We start from the raw sequence: 21,534 nt of genomic DNA on the forward strand, positions 1-21,534 counted from the left end.
GGTTTGTTTTGGTCTAAATGCAGAGCGAATTTCTGAAAAAAATCCCAGCTGTTTCTTAGCTGTGACACCTGCCTGCAGAACAGTCTTAATGAAAGCAAAGTTGGCGTGTTCTCACATCAGATTATTAGTTGAAGGTAAGTGTGATTTTTTTTTTTTCTATCTATCTCTTCCAGTAAACAAATGTGATAAATTGCGCTTTTGTGGCCCGGGGGAGACAATTTTAGCTTATTGTTATTTTAATTAGAGCTTCCTATCTGATTTGCTCTTTAGTTAGGTGTAACACCGAGACAAATCGACTGTGAGCAATTCAAATTCACAGCCTAACGACTGAGTCTGAAGTTCGGAAATAAAAAAAATATGTGTTTTTCCACGCTGCAAAGCTTTGCACACAAAATGCCTGTTAGCTACTGTAAGTGGTCTCTGCCAGTGTGGCTTATTTACTATATTTTACTGTTTCTCTTCATGTCTGCTCTCTTGAACAGACGTCGCTGCTTCAGAGATAATGGCGGCACTGAAAAGGTTTGCTGCTGCGCTGCTCGAACTACAAGACAAATTGAACACTTCATACCTATTGCATCTTCACATCAGTCAAGAATGGGAGGCAGATCCCAAACAACGAGGCTGTGTGTCACGTCGATTATGAATGTTGCGCCGTCCTCCCAAAAACGCCTTTCGAAGCGTGTCGAATGAAAAAAAGAAAATGAAAAAGAGGCAGAGAGGTAACAAGGGCCCCCATAATACCACTTTTAAATAGGCGGCATCTGAGAGCCGATAAGAGCTGCAAGCGCTGGAATGGATCAATTGTGCTATGGGGGAAACACTCAGTCATGGGTACTGTTTAATTAATGATGGGGGGTAGAGATAGGCTGTTAGCGCTGGTATTGTCAGTCAAACGCTCGCAGAGGGAGGCAATATGAGCTATGTAATAGATATGTGAAACAGATGGAACAAATCTATACTCTGCAGTCTCATTCAATGATGCTCTCTAAAGAGGGGAGAGGGCCACTGCGTGACAGACTACATTTTATTCTAAATGTGGAAAAAACAAAACAAAAGACTGCATTGAATGGAAATGCAATCATCTCAGACGTATTTAAAAGCACAGTCTGCATTTAAATTGAGTCTCGGTGACACGTTTGGCTGTTAAAATATGTAAAGGAAACCAACCATCACACGACATCGGCTCAAGTCGAACCTTATTATTAATGTCAGGTGTTGCCCACATATTGTAATTCCACAAATGGAGCTATGAGAAGAGAACATTTTTGTCCAACCTGTGGTTTTACAGTCCGATATCCCACTGTCTTCTGATTAAAAAAAGAAAATAAATTTGATGATAATTCTAAAACCTGAACCAATTCGTTCCAAGAATAAAATGAAAGGTCATAATCATAAAATGGACCTTCCCTAATCTGACTAGAATTCAGGTGGGAAAAAGGCCTAATGATTATCTGAAACCGGTTAGGACCCGCCGCCAGTTGTGACCATCAATGAACACTTGCTCTGTTAACATATCACATCTGTTTACATTGAACAGTTTATCTATTAACACGCCAACAAGTCATAATGAATAACTTTTACAGAAATGTCACACTGAGTTATGACTGCATAGAGTTCACAGCTTTAAATGTTTTATTTAATCCCAGCTAGCTGTTTTCCTGTGACTGACTACCACATGTGGACAGAATGTGTAACTGCACCCTTAAACGTTTTATCGGAAACTGCATGCAGCTGTCAGACTACGACTATGAGTGTCAACTGTGATTGCATTGCATTGTTCTCATGGAAGCCACTGTTGTTGAAATATATATTGATGATACTATCTACTTAAGTCTGTTGAGCTGTCGTACGTTATTTGTGAAAATGTTGACAAAACACGAATCATCTCATGTGAAAATCTACGGTTATGGTTAAAAAAAAAGAAGTGATATTATATAAAACTAATACAACAACTTTCCTGGCTCCCAGGAAAATCACCCAAGTATTATTAGTAGTGTGGGTCTATTAATATTCGCATAGCACATTATGTAATAAATACTCGCTTCTACCGCTTATGATTGCCCTCTTGTGGTGACCGTTAGTATAATCAGCAAGATGATTAATGCAATAATTATTTGCGCGTACACAATGTAATGCACAACGCGTCGAGCAAGCAATGTGGCTATGATGAAGCTGCAGAACAGTTGACCAAATTTCTGTACAGAAGATGTGTCAATATTTGTAGAAGGATGAAACATGAGGGTGAAACTGAATCAAACAATTAGACAAAAAAACAAACAAACAAACAAACAAAAGGATGTCAATGTGCATGTTCAGCAATGGAGGATAGAACAATAAAATGTACAACAAAAACAAACTACATCTACAGTATTTCTCTCCACGAAAAAAAAAAAATCATCTGAAACACGCAACAACAACAAAATAAAGTGCGCAGATTCTCATCCGGATAACTAACGGGAGAGGGCATTAAAAAAAGAAAGAACGAGAGAGAGAAAGTGATGCGATGCCACTCCTCTGAACTGTGTGAGGGCCACCCTTCTCTCTCCTCCTCCTCCTCCTCCTCCTCCTCCTCCTCTCCTCCTCCACGGAGAGAGTGTGGATGCTGCGCTGCAGAAGAAGCACACCGCCGTCTGCAGCGGCGCAGACCGGCTGACAGAGAGCCTAGAGGCGCAGACCGCGCGAGCAACGCCACGCGCACCGCGGAAGTGGAAGGTGACAAAAACAAAAAAGAAGGAGGAGGAGGAGGGGGAGCTGGACGCCGAGAGAAACGTGACCTCCTTCAGTTGCTCTTTGACAGGGATGTAGCCCTGCGTGTGTGTGTTTTTCCTATTTTATTTTTGAAACCGGCTGAGGCAGACTGACACAAGGAGTCGGACTTGCTGCCGTTCCGGCGAACGGAGGCGCAGCGCGGGCTGATCCGAGCCAAGCGTGACGGAGCTGCAGGGGAGGCGAGAGAGCAAGAGAAGGACTTTCGAGAAGATTTGGTGAGTCAAACTGCGTTTCCGTCAGTCGGTCGGAGCTCATTAACCATGAACCGCCACCTGAGTGGACGGAGCTGCGCGGAGGTTCGTGCTCGGAAACGGAGGGGGGGGGGGCGAGGGGGAACGGGGAGGCAAGTTTCTGAGATGCGGGTCGTTCCCGCTCTTCCGCCTGACTCCCCCTGATCCAACTTGGAGGTGCTGGTGGAGCACCGGGGTCTCTCATGAAACATCTCCGCTGTGACCGTGGTTCCGCCTTGTTTTTTTTTTCTCTTTCTTTTGGCGGTTCGGTGGGAGAGAGAAAAATCTGGTTGGCAAGATCTGCTTATTTATTTATCTATCTATTTATTTATTTATTTAGAGTGTGTGTGTTGTTTAAGTTCGAGCTCAAATGTGTCCCGCAATGATGAGATGAAAGGGAGGGGATGCTCTGAGATCCAGTGGATTCACAGTGTGCAGTGCAGGCAAGGCAAGGCAAGGCAGGGTTGGAGGCGTCGCCGCTGTTTGATTGGATCATCAAAGAGACCAAAATCCAAGAAGGGGTCGAAAAAAAAATAAAGCAGTTGTTGAGGGTGTGTGTGTGTGTGTGTGTGTGTGTGTGTGTGTGTGTGTGTGTGTGTGTGTGTGTGTGTGTGTGTGAGACTCCTGCTGCAGAGGCGCTTGCACCCTGAGGTTAGCCAAGCAGGAGGCTTCCAACACACCACTTACCTCACAAGTAGACCCACAGGAGTGTTCTAATCAGAGACATGCTAATTCCCCTCCCCTCCCCAAAACTTGAATGTTTTGCGGCTCTTCTGGAGTCGAGATGTTTCCGCTGTGATCCGACACGGGCCAGCGCGTCTCTCGCTGGGGAGATTCACCGGCTGCCTTTTGATGTTATTGATTGTGAGCCCTCCTCCTCTTCCTCTTCCTCTTCCTCTTCCTCTTCCTCTTCCTCCACGGCAGTCTTTGCAGGTGTGTTGCGAGAATTGCTCGTTGAGAGTGCTTTTAGAGTTCTTTCTATGTATATAAATATATATATATATATATATAAGAAAAAGTCTATTGAAAAAAGTCAGAAGTTCTGTTCAATGACTGCAGTTAGTCCCAAAGAAAAGGGAAAAGTGTGGCAGGTAGAATAAAGTCCTGCAGGAGAAGGGAAATGCAGTCTTTTGAAGTGTGCGCCTGCTGTCAGCAAATCCCCCCGCTGCTTTACCTTTTACTTGATTTCCTTCTTCGTTTTTTTTTTTTCTTTTTCCCCAGCACAGACGCATTGAGACGGCAGGAGACGGCGTGCTATTTTAAGTCTGGCATTGTATTTATTGTTAGCGTGTCACTTCAATATTCCAGACTTGTAAGGGTTTAAACTGAACTTCAGAGCCACTTAACTTTTTTTTTTTTTTTGGTTTCTGAAAAAGCAAAGAGAAAAAACGTAGGCTACTTCGTGCCGAAGAACAAACGGCGCTGCCCCTTTTCCAACCTCGCAATAAAGGCGCATTACGGATGTGAACAAAGGCCAAAGAGGGTGACAGGTGTTTGGTTGGCGTACGTGGCCGGGTTGAAGGCGGAGAAAAGAACTCACTTTGCCACTTTGCCAGTTGTGACGGAAAGGCTTCGTTTTTGTTCTTCTTCAACTTTCCCTTCGTGTACGCGTACGCCTATATCTTACCCAGCGTGAAGTAACGATTTTAAAACTGAGCCCCTCGCGTCACTCGAGCGCTGGATGCTCAGTGCCACTTGTTTTTGTTGGGTTTTTTTCTTTTTCCGTCGCCGACAGGCGTGTCACCGATTCCGTCTGAGCCGATGAATCCTAGAGTGCGTTTGACTCATTCATGAGTGGGAACGCACCTCCAGCCTCCACCGAAAATGCAGCGAAACTGTGCCCCAAAAAAAAAAAAAAAAAACACACTAAAAAATCACCCTCTCGCTCCCTGCCGGTGCTCTACAGCGGCCGTTAAAACTTTAACGGGGGAACTTAAAGCGGCGTGCGCGCTCTCAAACGGGGGGTGGAGGTAATTTTTGCCGCAATGTTAATCTGGATAGATATTTCATTAGGCCTAATGTGCCTAAACGATTGTCATATTGCATCGCGCCAGCGCTTATGGAACCCATTCCGACGACGGCTTTAATTTTTTTTTTTTTTTCCCGAGTTAATGTGAAAACGCTTTCATCTTATCTGGAGATGGGTGGGGGGTTGGATGGGGAGGAGGGTATAGGCAGAATGGATGATGGTGGTGGTGGTGGGGGGCGGGGGGGTTCATGCTAACCAAATGCAGCTTAACCTGTGTATCTGGGGAATGAGTGTGCATGGGGAGGGGAGGGGGGATAAGCAGCTGTGCCTGTTTCACTTGGCAGGGATTAGAGGTTCGGCCCCGCCATCCCCATCACCGCCGGCCTCATCAGATGTAAATCAGTTATTTGCTGGCAGCGCACGCTTTAAAGACAATCCACTCGGGGGTGAAGTGGAGGCGGGGGTGGGTTTGGGGGTGGGGATGGGGGGGTGGGGGGGGATCCTACTCTGATGCCTCCGATCCGCTCGGCAAAGTCTCGGGCCGTTGGCCCATAGTGTCCGGATCTCGTGATCTCGGCACGTGACCCGTGAAAACCCATCCGGCCGTCCCAGTTTGGTTCCAATTCCGAGATCGCGTCTCGCCAGGTCCGGGATAAATTTCCCAGAAGTGAATCCCGACACGGCCGGTTTATCAGGTTTACATCGGGAGTCAACTCGGCCCAGAGAGCGTTTCACACCAGCCAAGGGGCGCGCAGTTATTTTGATGTATTAATGTTGTCACGTACCAAAAACACTGGGTTTTCTTTAGGTGTAAACGTAGTTAAAACCACAAATCTATGGTTAAAATGAAGCCAACGTGAAACATTTTGCTCTTACGTTTTCTGTGGTTGGTGCTAGCAGAACATTTGTAAAAATGCCATAAAACAGCAGCGTTCATCTGCATCCGGCGGTTCAGTTCAGACCGGCGAGGTTTCCATTCTGAGACGAGACTTGGGGGTTGGGGGGGCTTCACGAGTCTGATCCTGACGAGCTCGCATGTTCTGAAAGCGCCTCGATTCCTTTCAGCTGCAGCCCCCGTGTCCCCGACCCCGCCGTCCGTCTGCGCGTATCGACAAGAGCCGACAGACGTGTACTTGGCTAACTGCGAATTGAAAATGACAACTCCAGCGAAGGTTTTCGCCCCAGAGACACTCGGAGGGGGTTGGGAGTTGCAGAGGAGGAGGGAGGACGAGACGTGCGGGAGAATCAAACAAAACAAAACAAATCAGAAAAAAGGAAAAGTCGCAGCAGTGACAGGCAAGAGGTCGAGGATAGAAACCATCCCAGCGAGACAGCGGCACCCGAGGGAGCTGGCGCTCTCACCGGCGAACAACAGGGGCGATTTAGGGAAAGCAGGTGTTGCGCGAAATCATAACTTCCACTCAACAACCCCCCCACCCCCACCACCACCCCCCCCCCACCACCACCACCTTTATTCACACAAAGCAAGCGGGCGGGAGCGCCGTATCGCCTCCTGCAGCCCCTCGGACAGAGTCACATACCGTCGGGCACAATGTGTTTATTCCTCCATTACGGCGACAAAAGGAAGCAAAAGTGTGGAGTGCGAGCGTGTGTGCATCACGCCGGGCATTTGGGAGAGAAAAACAAATCTGTGAACAGCGTATTGTTCGGTGTCCAGAGGAGGCGAGCGGGCCGTTGTTCTCCTTCCTGGCTGGGTATCTCTCCCCCCTCTCCCCCCCAAAATAACAAAATAAAATAAAAGTGTCTCTGTTCCTCCGGCCCCACCTCGTAAGACGTGATTCGGTGTGAGGCGTTTGAGGGCGACTCCGGCGATTGGCCGCCTTCCTTCCCTGGCGATTATGTTATTAAGCGCGTCCCGCTGGTCCTTGAGAGAGCCTGCGAGACAAACAGCCCTCGGGACACATCTGACAACATCATTTATATAATTGCTCGGAAGCATCTGCATAGGAAACAGTGACTCCCGGGCGCTCCAAATGAAGCCCCCTCCAGCCCTGCCCCCCCCCCCCCCCCCCCACCCCTATCCGCCCCTTCCACCCCACCCTCACTTGTCACAGCTACGAGCGACTCGGATTTGACGTCCAGTGAGTCAAACGAGATAATTTTAGGCGGCCGCCGATGTTGCCACACGCGGGCCGCGCGTGAGCGCGGCAGAAGGAAACAAGGCGGCTTCCGATTGGACGAGGGGGCGAGGCTTCCTGACGCCGTGACGTGGGTGGCGGGTCGCGGTGGGGCCGAGTCTTCACACATGTGTTCCCGGGGCGGCCTGTTTGACATGAGTGGCGTGACAGCGTCTCTCTCTCTCTCTCTCTCTCTCACTCTGCCTCCCTCGCCCTGTAATTAGTTGATTTAATTGGCTGAAATAACGCGTCGCGGGTTGATGGAAATGTCTCGCGGCCCTCCGCTCGGCGCCGTCGCTCCGTCCGTCCACCCGCCCGCCCGCCCGCAGGCGGAGACACATCGCTGTGGCGCTCAGGGGCTCTTTGGAAGCAATTTCGGGGGTCAGTGGGATTTTAATGTTTCAAAACTTAACTAGTTGATATTCATATCAGGGTTGGAGTGTGTCTGCGTGTGCGTGTGTGTGTGCGTGTGTGTGTGTGTGTTTGCGCGCACGCGTTTTTTTCAATTTCTTTTTGTTAACGTGCCTCCTACCGCTGCCTACAATTTAAGCACACGTGCAAAAACGTCTGAATCAGCTGCTGCGCTATCAACAACGGAGATGGCAATTTCCGGACAATTTGCGTGTAATTTTCTTTTCAACGTCTGTCGACAAATGGAAGAATAACGAGGGAGAATGTCGATATCTGCAGAATGTCGATATCTGCAGAATGCGACGCGTCTTTTACGAACAAAGTCTCTAGCACTAAATATGTGTGAGTGAGACTGTTTGTAAGCTGCAATGTTTTATTTATGTCACGGTAATCGTGCATTAGCGTTTCTGTAATGTTCATTACGTTTGCGCGGCTCCGCGGGTCTTTTCCTCAAAGTGCCCTCAAGTTGTCTCTTGAGTTGCATCTGTTGAGTCATTCCTCACAACGGTTGCCTCTGTATTTTCGGATACACTGTGTCTGACCATGTCCTTTTATGGCCGACAATTGAGCAGCAACAATAGATGCTTGGAATATACATACCACAAAAGCTGCATAAAGGGATGCACTGATTTTCTTCGCTCCCATTTCTACACAATGCTCTGTCAGATTGGTTACCTTTGAGACTCTCAAGTAAATGCTGGCGAGCCAGACTTGATCAGTGAAGACTTCATTGACGCCACAACAAAGCCAAAGCTGAAGCTAAGAAAGATATCCCACTCACAGTGGCCGACTCAAATCTAGTGAGAATTGTAGCCAAAAGCGGGGAAAATTGCTACTAACCTCAACCTTAAACTGCCCTCTGGTGGGAAGAATGTGTCACAGCCACATGCTAATAATCGGGTCATTACAAAACACTGAGGGAAGTCATTCAACGTGGATCGCAGAAAAGGATGTCACTATCCCGGCCAAATGCAACACCGTACATGCGGTCCATGCACAGCCTTAGCTGTGTTTACGATCAATGCGATCACTGTGACTCGTTATGATTTCAATAGAAATCGTGAAGTGAACATCAAGATGTTCGAAGTGCGTAGACGGTGTGAGGTGGGAGCTGCGATGGCGACGGTGGTGGTGGCGGTGCTGAATAGCCTTGGGACTGGAGTGTTTTTCAGCAGGCAGCTCCTGATTTTATGTGACAGTAAAGGCCCCTTATCTTCCAGGGCCACGATGAAGCACTGCGCTTTGATTTCCCCCCCCCCCCCTCCCTAATCTTATCCCAACAATCTTGTGCTTGAGACAGATTAGTGAGATGAAGGTGTGAAAAACGCTTGGCGTGGGTTCCGCGGGAGTCGAACGGCCGCCAAACGCATTCGCAGGCCTATCTGCATGGGGCCGATAGTGCGGAGTGAAAGCTTAGCGGAAATTACTGACTCGTTGTTGACCTTCTGGCTCAGGGAAGTAAAGGAAAAAAAAGGGATTCAAATTTGAGAGTGAATAGATGATTCATTGCATTGCCTGATTAAAAGGAGAGATGACATCTAAATTGCATGGATTTGACTGTGTCAGACTATTGTTTCAACACTTTTTTTCTCAATTAAATAAGAATTACCTTGAAGTCTATTCGCTGCATGTTTGTCTTTGTCTCGTCTCTGTCTGGACACCAGTCGCCTCAATAATTGTTTTAGCATTTTCAAGCCTGCAGAAATTTCCTCCCCGAGCCCCAACGCGCAGCGTTCACAGCGCTTTGTGCTCTCCCAGTGTTGCCTTGGACTCGCGTCAGGCGCGTCGACACAACCTTGAGAAGGTCAACAAATTCTCTTGTACCATTTGTTCCGACGCGTAATTATGTGGAATTACCTTTTTGCATTATGATCTTTAACCCTAATGAAAATGTCTTTGGGCCCCCATCGCTTAACGATGCTGTTTGCGCACTCATTAAGATGAAATTGCCTCTCAGCCTCTTGTAAAAACACGCTGCACAAACAGACACGGTGCAGTAACCCATGAAGATTATATGTGCAATTATTCATTTGATTTTATATCCTCTGCAGATCAATTATGGTTATTGTTATTATTGCTATTATTATTGTTATAGTTTTTAGTTTGACTTGCAATAGCATGCTGTTTGTGTATATGCACATTGCATGATGCATTGTTTACACCAGGCATAAAGTTGTCGTATATCCAAGATTTAAGAGCTAAAACTGAGTTTCTATTCACTGAAGTGGCTGCAAGGAACATAAAAAGTAAGTACGCATGTAAGAATGGAGGTGAAAATGTAAGTCAGAAGAAATAAGTAATGTAAAAACTTGAAAGTAATGTAAGATTTCAACATCTTTCTAAAATTGTCAGTTACTTTCAATCATTTTGAAGACTTCTTCATTTTCCTTGAAGAATTCAATTTCCTTGATGATAAATCCCCAAACTGTTGATTTGAGCGGGAATATTGCAGCAGGTTACATCAGAAACTCATAATCCTGTAATGTAAAGTTCCAGCGTGTAGTTTGCACAGATGGCAGAATTTGAAACAAGATGTTGTAAATAGTATAAACATTGGTCCTGGCTAGAAGAATAAATCATTTTCCCTCTGTGTTTTTACTACATGAGAAGGTAAGAACCATGAATGCCATCCTAGTTAAATTAAATCACCAACAAACCACCGCAAAAGTTCCCCGTAGTCGCCCAAGTCAACATTTTCGGGTGCGTTCCTGGCTGAGGCTCCGTCGGCGAGCACCGACTCATGTCGAAGATGCACTGTGACATCTCCCGCAGCTCTGGTGGGCTCTCGTGAAAGGAAGGCGGTAATGCAGCGCATTAGGAGCGGGAGGCGGACGAGTGTTCTTGTGGGTCACCTTCCGCTCCCGCCGTTGCATCCTGCAGGCTCGTGATGAGTTGCCGTGTTCCACTCTCATGCCTCCCTTTTCCCCTCCCGAGAGAGGAGGCGCGTGCGCAGCTATCTGTCAGCGCACGGCTAACAGGGCTGCCAGCGCTCCGCCGCGCTCGCGCAGCACCTCCCGGCTCATTGTCTTGTGACAAACACCGGGTCTGTGCCGCTCGGGTGGGAAGTGTTGTGTTTCCCCCCCCCCCCGTCGCTGTTTGCACTGTTTTCCGTGGAGGTTGTGATGAAGTTCCCGCTTTGCTACGTGCGATAAATGCCAAAAATTATTTGTTATTCCAAAGGAAAAAAAAAAAAAAAAAAAAAAGTCAATATGTGATTAAGCTCCATTGATGTGGCGGTGAGACGAGCGCACTGATGCGTCGCGCAGCAAATGAAGACAGAAAGATGGTTTATGTGAGTCGGCTTCGGACTGATATTGAGCGTATTGTTTTCTTACGCCGTTTCTGGTATAAGCGCTGGCGGGAGGGGTGGCCGCATCGATTTTTACAGGCCTTTAAAAAGCAGGAAATTTCAATTTGCTACCTAATTTGTTTACATCGTTGACATTTGGAGCAACAAACCCAACCTCGGCCCTCCCGTCAAACGTCCAAATCGTGGTCTCGTAAAATAAGCATCTGGACGAGGAGCAGGGACGCAGTATAGCCTCGTGCTAGCCGCGCCGGCGAGCGCCTGCTGGCATTGGACGGGGGTGCTGAAGGGGAGATGAGAGAATTGTTGAGAACAGACGCTACGGTTATGTCAAGTGAAATAACGACTTAATAGAAACCCAACGAGCCCCCATATGCTCCGTAAGATCCTCCCGACAGCCCTAAACATTCTCAGCCTCGTCATTACGCCGGTGACGGAGCAGCTTCCGAGTGGAAAGCAGCAGGAGGCTTGTGATGATTAGCTTGGTGGCGCAGTAAACAAACAAAACCGAAAAAAAAACCCAACGTAAGTAGTGATGGCTGCAACAGGACCATAAACCCGCTTTAGGATAAGAAGCTGCGTGAATGTGACTCTATCCCCACTGTTTCTCCATGAGGCGGGTGGCGTGCTCTTCTTCTTCTGTGCCTCCTTTTCCCCTTTTATCATGAACAAGCTTTGTACAATCAAAGAAAAACCAACTGATCCCGCAAATAAAATCAGTCATGAAATCCTCCTGTTCACTCTCATTTTTACAGATCGAATAAAACAAATGCAGTCATTATCACAAGAATTACATTTACAGCATTTATTAGCATTCACAAGTCACTGGAATATTGACACATTTCTACCTGGTTAGGTGTTACTCTGAATGAATAGATGTTTAATTTTGAACACAAGAACAGCTCACACAATGCGTCTCCTTCTCAACGACTTAGTGACAATCAGCCATCAGTTGATTTCAATACCTGGCCAGTTCCTGACTTTACACACATTCACGAAAACACACACTGTATTCAAATGTCAAATGTGTGTACCAACACGTACTATTTATCCACTTATCTAAACGTCAAGTAGCTGAGGATAAATAGTAAACAAGAGATGTAAATGAATGCAGAGTGAATAATGAAACAGAAGCCAGTGACTCAGCGGTTGATGGGTGGCGGCCTCAGGTGAGCCCGATCTGCGGCTGCTTGTCATTTCTGTATTTCCCAGTCACGTGACCGCCTCTGACCAGCCACGCCCATCTCTCTGTCACAGCACCGTAAAAAAACAACACACAAAAAAAAACGCCCCCTCAAAGGTGAAAGGACGCCAGGGCCCGTTTTCTAAAGCTCCTTTTACAGCCGCCGCTAATATTTGGACCCGCACTATGGTTGCCATGGCAACCTGGGCCCCTTGATATGAGCGGAAGAAATCAGGTCGCATTATTGCGATGTTCCAGGCGACCTTTTACTCCAGCAGGAAGCCGACCGGGCCAGTCTTTTCGTGCTAACCTGCGACTCTCGGCCGCGCTCCTCCCTCCTCCCGAGCTAAACCGTCTCCGGTCCAACATCAGAAGCGCCGGGAAATAGGAAATTAAAGAGATTAAAGGAACATTTCACTGAAGCAACCACATTTTTCTGCTAGCCCACTTTTCTCACATCCTCTATCTCTGTACGTAGATATATTTTTAAAATCCCTTTTTTTTTTTTTAAATGTCCAAACAGCTTTGCGACCCACTTTTGGGTTGCGGCCCACCAGTTGAGAAACGCTTATATGTTGTTGTTGTTTTTTTTTTTTAAAAAGAACGCTTACTCCTCTTCGCTCTTTTAAAAATTGTCCCTCCGCTGTCGTACTGTATAATGGATTAAAGAGAATCGGCGAGTGGGAGAACATTAGCGGCGCGTGTGTGTGTATGGACGGTGATAAAGAGCCGGCCGTGTTCTCATGCATTCATGCATGAGCCCGTAACAGGTTCAGAGGACGAGCCCGACCGCGCCGAGATGCGCTTTTTGTTTTGATGTTAGAGGGCGTTTGTGTTGTTCAAAGTCCCACCGTGTCGCTGAATTTCAGGAGGCCAATTAGAGGTGACGCTCACCTGCCCCGATGACGCAAGCGCCGCCTCGCGCAAAACCGGTGCGCGCCAGGACGCCGTCGGGAAGCATTAGGCTGGGAATGTCTACAGTAAGTGAAAAAAAAAAACACACGTTAAAAAGGCAGCGCTGATGCTGACGGCAAAGGAAAAGCTTTGACGCCGTCTCTGCTCTGCAACTATGTGGAAAATAAGCCAAATGAAGTGAAGTGAAGAGAAATAACACAGTAGCTATGTAATAGAATTTCCTGTATTCTCATCATACATGGTGCATGACGAAATTGACTAAATTGCATACACATAGATGCAATAGCAGCGGGTAACTATAGGGAAAAATTACAAACTGTGAAATGCTTTAGTTTGGGGCAGTTGAAATGAATAATTCTTCAATCAGCAATTCCTTTCATGGCTTCTTAAAAAAAAATAATGTCAGGCTAAACCTGCAACTTACTTGGGTTTTTCATCTTCCTGCTTCCTGTTCACACTTCCTGTTTCTGGGATTTGTCAGGAAATCAGGAAAATTTTGTTTTATGTCCCCATTGTGGAGATGGTTCAAACTAAAAAAGGCTGCGGCACCTGCAACCAACTAAACTGCAGCAGAATATTTTTAGCTCCTGCGTCTCTCTCTCTCTCTTTAGAAATGACAGAGTGAGGAGTGAGTGAATCTACTCCTGTTGTCCCGGTGGTGGTCGCGTGCATCAAGGCAGCCGATCACATGATCACCGCTGAGCTAAAGTGAGTTGGCGCTGTTAGTTGCGGACTGCTCCCCCCCCTCCTTGGAGCAGCGTTTGACGTTTGAAGCCGAAGCGAGTCGTGTGATCGGGCCGGTGACAATGAACGGCAGAGCAGAACAGTCGCATTCGTCCCCCACAACAACATGGACAACAATTGCTGACAGCTCATTATCGGCGTATGTGTGTGTGTTGACAGCAGCAGCCACTGTTTGACAAACAAGACGCACATGATGAACCCGCATTAACTGATGTAATTGTCGTTATTACATAGTTATTACATAGTTATTACATAGTAACAGTGTCGACCCCTGGAAGCCACGTCCTAAAACAGTTCGAGTTTCACTTCTTTGCTGAGGAGGTGAAGCCCTCCTTCCTGGAGGGGGTGCAAATAAAGCCTGCTCTCCTCCTCTGGCTTTGAAGGAACTCCTCTTCACTCCTTCTGACAAGCCACTTGAGAACGAGTCTTTTTCTCCACCTCCCTTCCTCGTTCCCTCCTCCTCTTAACAGCAGCGATGTGCTGGTGTGGCGCTCTGACAGCGTGATGATTCTTAAATATCAGGTTTCACTGCATAACGACTTGTAATGTGTCATCTTAAAATGTCTGGGTGTAAAAAAAACAAAAAACAAAACACCTTTTTTTTTTTTTTTTTTTAAATGTGAATGATATCAAACACCGTATGCTATTTTGTAAACAGCAGAGAGAATACTGAAAACATTTAGCAGAGCATACTGGATGTCTAATTAATTCATTGGTACGATATTACAGGTTTTGAAACCGGCTTCTCCTATACCTACCGCTCACCTCAATGACATGCATGTTGCTGTGTGAATGTGAGAGGGAGCTTCCATTAAATGTCGAGGAAAATCTTAAGCTTTTGAAAACCGTCTTAAAATAAAAAAATAATAAATACCTACGCCTTTTCCCTTAAACGATTCCATGCAAATGAATGAGGCTGCAAAAAGTGGTAGACACATCATAGGACGAGGCTACGCTCAGGCACTGACAAGCCATGTGCAGCACACAGGGGGAAGAGATAGCGAGCGCGAGCGTCACGTGAGCCGAATGAAAGAGCCGCACTCATGGAACCCTTTGGGGATTTGGTATTTGTATAAATAGATAGATAGATGGATGCTACATGGATACATAGATAAATACAATGTGGATAGACGGATAGATAGATAGATAGATAGATAGATAGATAGATAGATAGATGTCCACCTCCTCCTCGTCTTCATCATTGGTTTCCTGCAGTTTGCTGCTCCTGGTTTTCCTCCCACTCGCCTCCCAGCTGCTCGTCTCCGGTTTCACGCGCGATCCCACCCCCCAGTGGCCGCGGCGACTGCCAGATTCCAGCTCGAAGTCTTTGTTGATGAAATGCAGCCGACCACGTGCGCGTCGCTAGAAACCGCCGACTGCTTGTCGGCCGCTGCTCAGCCGCCGCCACCAGCTTTGCGTTTCTGCCGTCGCCTTCAGCTGCGTACGACGACCCGGGCGAGGAAAAATAAGTGCTAGCGATGTTTTTTTTGATGTAGCGTGGGCGACTGGGTTGGTCGTGAAGCCGTCTGCCTGTCCTCACATCCTGGACTTCAGCGGAGCGCCCTCTCGAACCTCTCGAAATCTCTCAAATCTCTCGAAATGCACAATAAAAAATGAAAATCTGAAAGCTGCAGTAAACTAAAAGAAATCTTAAAAATCTCTCAAAAAGACGACGTGGTGTTGGAGGGCAAACAAACACGTTCTGTTTTGGTGTTGTCAGGCAACAGACCCTTTGTGAGGTCACAAAGGGATAGGTATATCTTCTCCTACCTAGAGACAGACCAGGAGGTTGCAGTATGTTGGGGGAGTGTGTCGGTGCAGAGCCAACCTGACGATGGAAAAAATGAAAAACAGCATCACGACATAAACAGCACAGTCCTGATGCCTCTTTTCATTTCTAGCGCTGAGAGAGACACTGAGAAAACAAAGGAATGATTATTTAACAGGAGGTGGCAAAGTGACTTCTGCATATTGCGGGACCTTTGAGAAGCAACACGTCTTGCGGAGCTCGGCTGCCGACTGGATAATTTCATGCTCTCATACAAGTTATTTTTTTTTTTTTGTATTTTATTTTTTTTGTACAATTTTTTAATCAGTGCTGGTCATGCGGTTGGTGCAGAGAAGGACAGCAGGCCAACTTCAAGGAACCATGTGCAGCGTCGCCGCATGTCTTTGATAGTTCTGTACAGTATCGGGCTCTCTTTAACATTTTCTCATTTCAGCATAAGACACACGTCCAGAGCAAAAGAAAAAAGAACTCAGCTTTTTCTTTTTTTTTTCTTCTTTTTTTCACTTTCAGCCACCGGAGGCCATTTTCATTCAGCAGTATTGATGTTGGCTATACTGCAGTGTGAAAACGGCCCCTGGGACCAATCACTTCCAAGAAAGAGCCTTCTTGCTTGTGTGTAAAATATTTATATATGTATGTATATCTTTATATTAATGATGCTGCATTACATTCTAATATTGGTTTTCAGTTCAATTAGTCTTGCAGCTCCTGTGTAAGAACCCATCAGAGAGATTCAGGAGGAAATAAAAAGTTAAAAGTTGTAATTTAATCTGTTATTTGGTGTTGAAGGCGCAGCCTCAGAGTCGCTGGATTGGTTTGCTCCATTATTTAAAAACTGTTCATTTGGTCTCGCCGCAGACCCGCTCCTCTGTGACGCTCTCGTGAGGAACACGCTTGCGTTGTTGTTTGGTGTTTTGTGTTGTTTTCATTTTGTGATACCAACACCGCTCTCTCTCTCTCTGCTGTCTGCCGTTGCCAAGTTTCTTTTTTCATTGCAGCATGTAAAAGTTCACGTGCTGTCGAGCTTCGCTAGAAAATAAATTAACAATAAAAAAACCCAAAATAAATCTGGAAAAAAGCCCCACACGTGTCAAATCTCACACTAATTAATTCTCACCTTCAGCTGTTTCAAGCTGCTCCCTGCCTCCTCCTGCGACTTCTGCAGGCAAATCACACCACTTGGAGGTCGGCGAGCTGAAAATTGAGCAAATGAAGCCACGGTGGCCGCAATTAAGAGAGCCGGCAGAGACTGTTCTTAGTGCTCGCGCTGATTTAAATTCCTGGAACCAGTTCACGACAAAAACAAAGGCGGCTGGCAAACGTTGGAGAACAACCGCGGAACGAGAGGCCACCGGAGCTCAATGGCCATGTGAGCTGAACGTTCACCACGCAAGAGTTAATTGGTGGATGCTCCAACATCTTGCATGTTGGCTTGGATCCATGCAGAAAATTTAACATTAACATTTTCATTAATGATCATCTTTAAAATGTCTATGAAAAGGAGTTATTAAGGCTCAACCGGTGAGGCTGTGCAGCCGTTTTTCAGACCATTTTTCTGTCATTAAAAGCGAAAGAAATGATTAAATTCGTGAATACACATATATCGTCTTCGACCAAAGACGCTTTCAATTAATTTGACAGATTCTAACAGGTTCCGTTCAATTATTTTGTCATAATTTCAGACCGTGGAGACGTCTGCAAATTCACCACCCCTATTATTTTTTTTTTACTTTATTTATTTACTTGTAGGTTTCGTGGCATTCAGCCGACTGCATGCGGAACACATTGCCTCTGTGTGCTGCTCATACCTCATCCTTGGAGCGCGATGCACAGAGTCTCAACCGTCCAATTATCTTCAAGCGGAATATTTGCACCGGTCGCGCTGCGGCAGGGCGGCCGTCCCAACACAGCAGCCGCCCGCCCCCGAGCGCCTCCGGAGGCCACCGGGGGTCATTTCTTACTGATCACTGGCCGTTTCTGTTGAGATTACAGCCTATTAAAGTGCTAATAACCGGCGAATGCATAATGAGTTGAACTCTGCTTTTAATATGACATGGATTAGAGGGAAGAAAGCGTGCGAGTGAGAGGAAATCCGCCTTTATTAACAGCTCTTCCCTTTGATTGGCTGCAGGTTTAATGAAGTCACTCACCTCGCGTGCGTGTATGTGTGTGTGTGTGTGTGTTTGAGAAGACAATATTCTATAGGGTGTGCGCTGTACACTGAAGAATTTATTAAAACGCTCCGAACGAGCCCTACCAGAGTCACCTGAACAAACAAACAGCCGGGCGTGCACCGCGTCACCCACCCAGCAACGCGCTGGATGTTTTATGAAAATGTGCTGCTGCTGCTGCTGCTGCTGTGGGCCGACATATGTCGACATTTGTTCTTCAAGTGAAGTCACATAAGCTCTCATCTCTGTGGAATCAACTCCTTAGAATCATTAATATTAGCTGGCATTCATGTTTCATGTTTCCAGATGAAATGGATCATGAATATTTCCAAATGTCTGTGTTTTGGCCGCTTGAAGCTCGATTATTGTTCAGAGCGTCCAGAACTGCTTCTTGTTAAGCCTGCCAGTCTCGCCGGGATCGCTCCTTTAATTCGCACACATGTACTTGACGGCCTTCAAGATGCTCTCCGAAGCGAAGACGTCTTTTGAAATTTGAAAACTTCACTTTCTATCTTCGTGCGCGGCAAAACAGACTTTGCAGGATGTCCTAAAGTCTCGGCTTAATTTGCACAGTCACTCTTGATCTATATTTAGCAACTCAAGCTCCTCGTCTGTCCTGAAGAGAATCTTGTGATTGTCCCGGCTCGCCGTGGCTTCGCATCCCTCTGGCTCCTCTTTTGATTTCACCGCGAAACCACGGGCAAAACTTTATTTTGTGGACCGAAGGCATAAATAATGCAAATGTTGTCAAAAGCTGTCGCGACGAAGACGAAAGGAAAATGCGTGCGCGCAGCTGCTCGTTTGATCGAAATCAAAGCTTTTAATGAAGCTCAGCTGTGATTAAACAGGATGATGCTGAAGGTAAACACCCGTCATCAAACATATTTACGTAGTTTTGTGTTTCTGTGTAAAAGGCTTTTCGGGGAGACGCAGAGGCGGCGGCTCAAAGTGGCGAGCGTGAGGGCCACGTCAGATGGTTTATCACTCGTCCCCCCCCCCCGAGACGGTCCGTCTCTCACCACCGACCCTGGGTCGCCTCCAGTTATTGCCTCTTCCACTGCTGTCAACAATTCAGCCGATAGCATTCAGGGTGCAGGCCTTGATTAGTTGGTACAATTTCTGGTCCACTGCAATGAGTAAAACCACCACCATCAAAAAAAAAAAAGAAATCCAAAAAAACAGTGCAAACCTTCGCCAGCTGTGACTGAATCTGAATTCTGATTCCCTTTCCAATCTTTTTTTTTCTTTTTTATTGACCACATGTCCTCCTGCATCGCCTGGAAATGACGACCGGTGAAAAAGTTTCTCAAGTTCCCTTTGCATGCCGGCTGCCGAGCAAATAACTTGTTGGCAAACCGCTTTGTTATTGCCCAGTCCTTCCAGCTCAATTCGTGGAAATCCATTCATTAGTTTTGGTCAAATCCCGCAGACAAACAGACAAACAGTCCTGAATAAATCTTCTCGGCGGATCGTTTGTGGCAGTATCCCAATTTCCTTTCGGACAGCTTCTGAGCGCGGCTGCTAGCTTGAATCCATTTTTATTTTCAGACGTATATACATATAATGAGAACCTTTAAATAGTACGTTGTGAGAACCAGTAGCATATGCGTCACATAAACGCAAACAGATCCATCGGCATGAAGTGGAAAATGAAACATATTATATACCCTGTAATAAACTTTTATAGTTACATAATTATTTTAGGGGGGTTGTTTTTTTAGGCAATTTGTTTGATTGCTCTTTTCTGGCGGCATTAGTTCCTAAAACTGTTTGAATTCACCATAGATCTCTACCTGCAGCATCATTTCTCCAAACCTTACCAGAATTATGGCCACATTTACTTCTAATTGTGATCCAAAATGGACTCCAAAAGGTCTGTTTGTGTATTATATAGACGCAGCCTTTGCCTCTGCCCGTGAGCTAAAGCGGCGCTCCACAGAGTAAACAAACCTCCCTGAAGAACAGTATCGCAAAAATTTCCTGCCGTCTCGATTTCTGCACAAGATATCGCAACCGCGCAAAGCGTCCTTTAGAGTCGCTCGACTGTGAACACACACACACACAACAGAAAAGACACCGTTGACCTACTTATCTCTTTAGGTATCCTGAAGGCAGATTTATGAGCCACGGTGTACGTTGTTTTTAAAGCCCGGCCGTTCAACCTTTCAGCAGACTTGGCGGTGGTGTGCACTCCTCCGCCGCCCGTCTCCACCTCGGGTCGCGGCGATTCCCAGCAGATGGTTCCTGTAATAAATCCCACGTTGAGTGACTTCGCTTCACCGTCGATTCCACTTTAATGTGCCGCAGCGTTCGCAGGTGACGGCTGAGTGAGGAGGCAGCGGTGCATAAATAACGCACTGCGCTTACGTGTGAAGGCATAGCTGGTGTGGCGACGTAGTCGTAATTAAAAAGGCTTGAAGGTGACGATCCGAAGGCTCACAATGTCACGGAAAGCACGTTTTGCAAATTGTGTTGTTTTCTGCTGTTCTCACATTTCTGTATGCGTAAGTTCCACCCACTGGTCTACAGATAAATTACACTACCAGTCGAAAGTTCGGACACACCAGTAAAAATAGGTGTTTGTTATTGGTAAAGAGGCAGAATGGTGGACCTTGATAATGATCTTAGTGATGAGGTGCAAGGTTTAGTGGCATCCAGTGGTGACCGAGCAGTGTTGCTGTTAAATGCCTATTTTCTGATGTCCCATTTGAGCTCACATCTTTCCAACACCAGCTGTGAAATGATGAAACTTGAAGCCGCACCCACACCTCGTGCAGCTGTGATACAATATGGCCGTCTTGGTACGAGTGGAACTGCTCTTTATATAAAAATAAATGCTTATTATTATCCTCATTACTACTACTCACTACAAACAATCATTTTTGATTATTCGATATCAAACTTATGGGTGTGATATCAAACTTTGGCGTGCTTTTTTTATTCTATTTCCTGGCAGTAGTGCCCTTTAAATGTCACACGGTGGGCCTTTAAAATTGGCCAAATCAGCAGGAATGCAACACCGTGTCTTTTTGATTGTATAGTTAGAAAATCTGCCTGCGTTGTATCCGCTCCATGCCCGGCAGCTACGGAGGTGATTAATACCTGTAGGTTCTTCACTCCTCTCCCTGCTCCCAAAGTAGCTGCCGTTTCCCCCCCAACCCTCGAAATCTCGCCACCAGCGATTCTCGGAACGACGTCGCAGTTTTAATAACGCCGAGCTGCGCAATTCACAGCGATTCCGAGCTACTTTTATGAAATGTGCCTCATTTTCTCCCGCAATTACAATCTGCGACTCGCTTTGGAACGGTGAGAAAATCAATTCAGGGGAAGTATTGTTATTAACTAAAAGTGTCTTTATTCCTGCTTTCCTCTATTAACCTATTAGCTCCTCAACTCACCCCGGGGGTTCCTTCCCCGTGTGAAGGTTCACACGTGTGCCACTTGACATCATCGCGCCTCCCTCATTTGTGGAGTCGTCGGCGTCCCCTCACACTCACCACCTCACACAGACGCTGCCGGTTTGAGGCGCGTTTCTCTTCATCGCGACAGACGTCACGGACGGCATCGGCGCAGTTTTAAAAAGGTGTCGGCTCCTCCATCTCATCGCGAAAGCAGTAACCTGCCAGCGCCTCTCTCTACCTTTTGGTTAATTGCCTTTTGATTGAGGTCATCGGGACAATTAGAATCATCGGCGAGTCAAAGGGAGGGGAGACAGCTCTTCCCGAGCGTGAGAGCCCATGAACAAAACCGCAGTGAAGAGGTAATTGCTCATCTGGAGATCCCGCGGAAAAAAAAGTTGCTGAAAAAGAACGTCTTTGTCTTCGCCACTTATCCACAAGATGTTAATCAAACACCTCTCCGGAAACAAAAGGAAGGAGCAAAATCTGTCGGAGGCAGCAGTAGGGTGT

General features: G+C 46.5%; 1 protein-coding gene across 3 annotated transcripts in view; it reads left to right on the forward strand.

Annotated features, from left to right (window-relative positions):
- The first annotated feature begins 2,623 nt into the window (after positions 1-2,623).
- Positions 2,624-21,534, forward strand: part of cntn5 (contactin 5) — a 100,043-nt gene continuing 81,132 nt past the window's right edge. For all 3 annotated transcript variants that reach the window (XM_076036701.1, XM_076036702.1, XM_076036703.1), the window contains exon 1: positions 2,624-2,984. The gene's annotated coding sequence lies outside the window, so the exon portion shown is untranslated. The remainder of the gene's footprint in view (positions 2,985-21,534) is intronic.

This window comes from Nelusetta ayraudi, unplaced genomic scaffold, assembly GCF_046127955.1.
Source record: "Nelusetta ayraudi isolate G7.1 ecotype Tasmania unplaced genomic scaffold, CSIRO-AGI_Nayr_v1 ptg000048l, whole genome shotgun sequence".
Taxonomy (NCBI): Eukaryota; Metazoa; Chordata; class Actinopteri; order Tetraodontiformes; family Monacanthidae; genus Nelusetta; species Nelusetta ayraudi.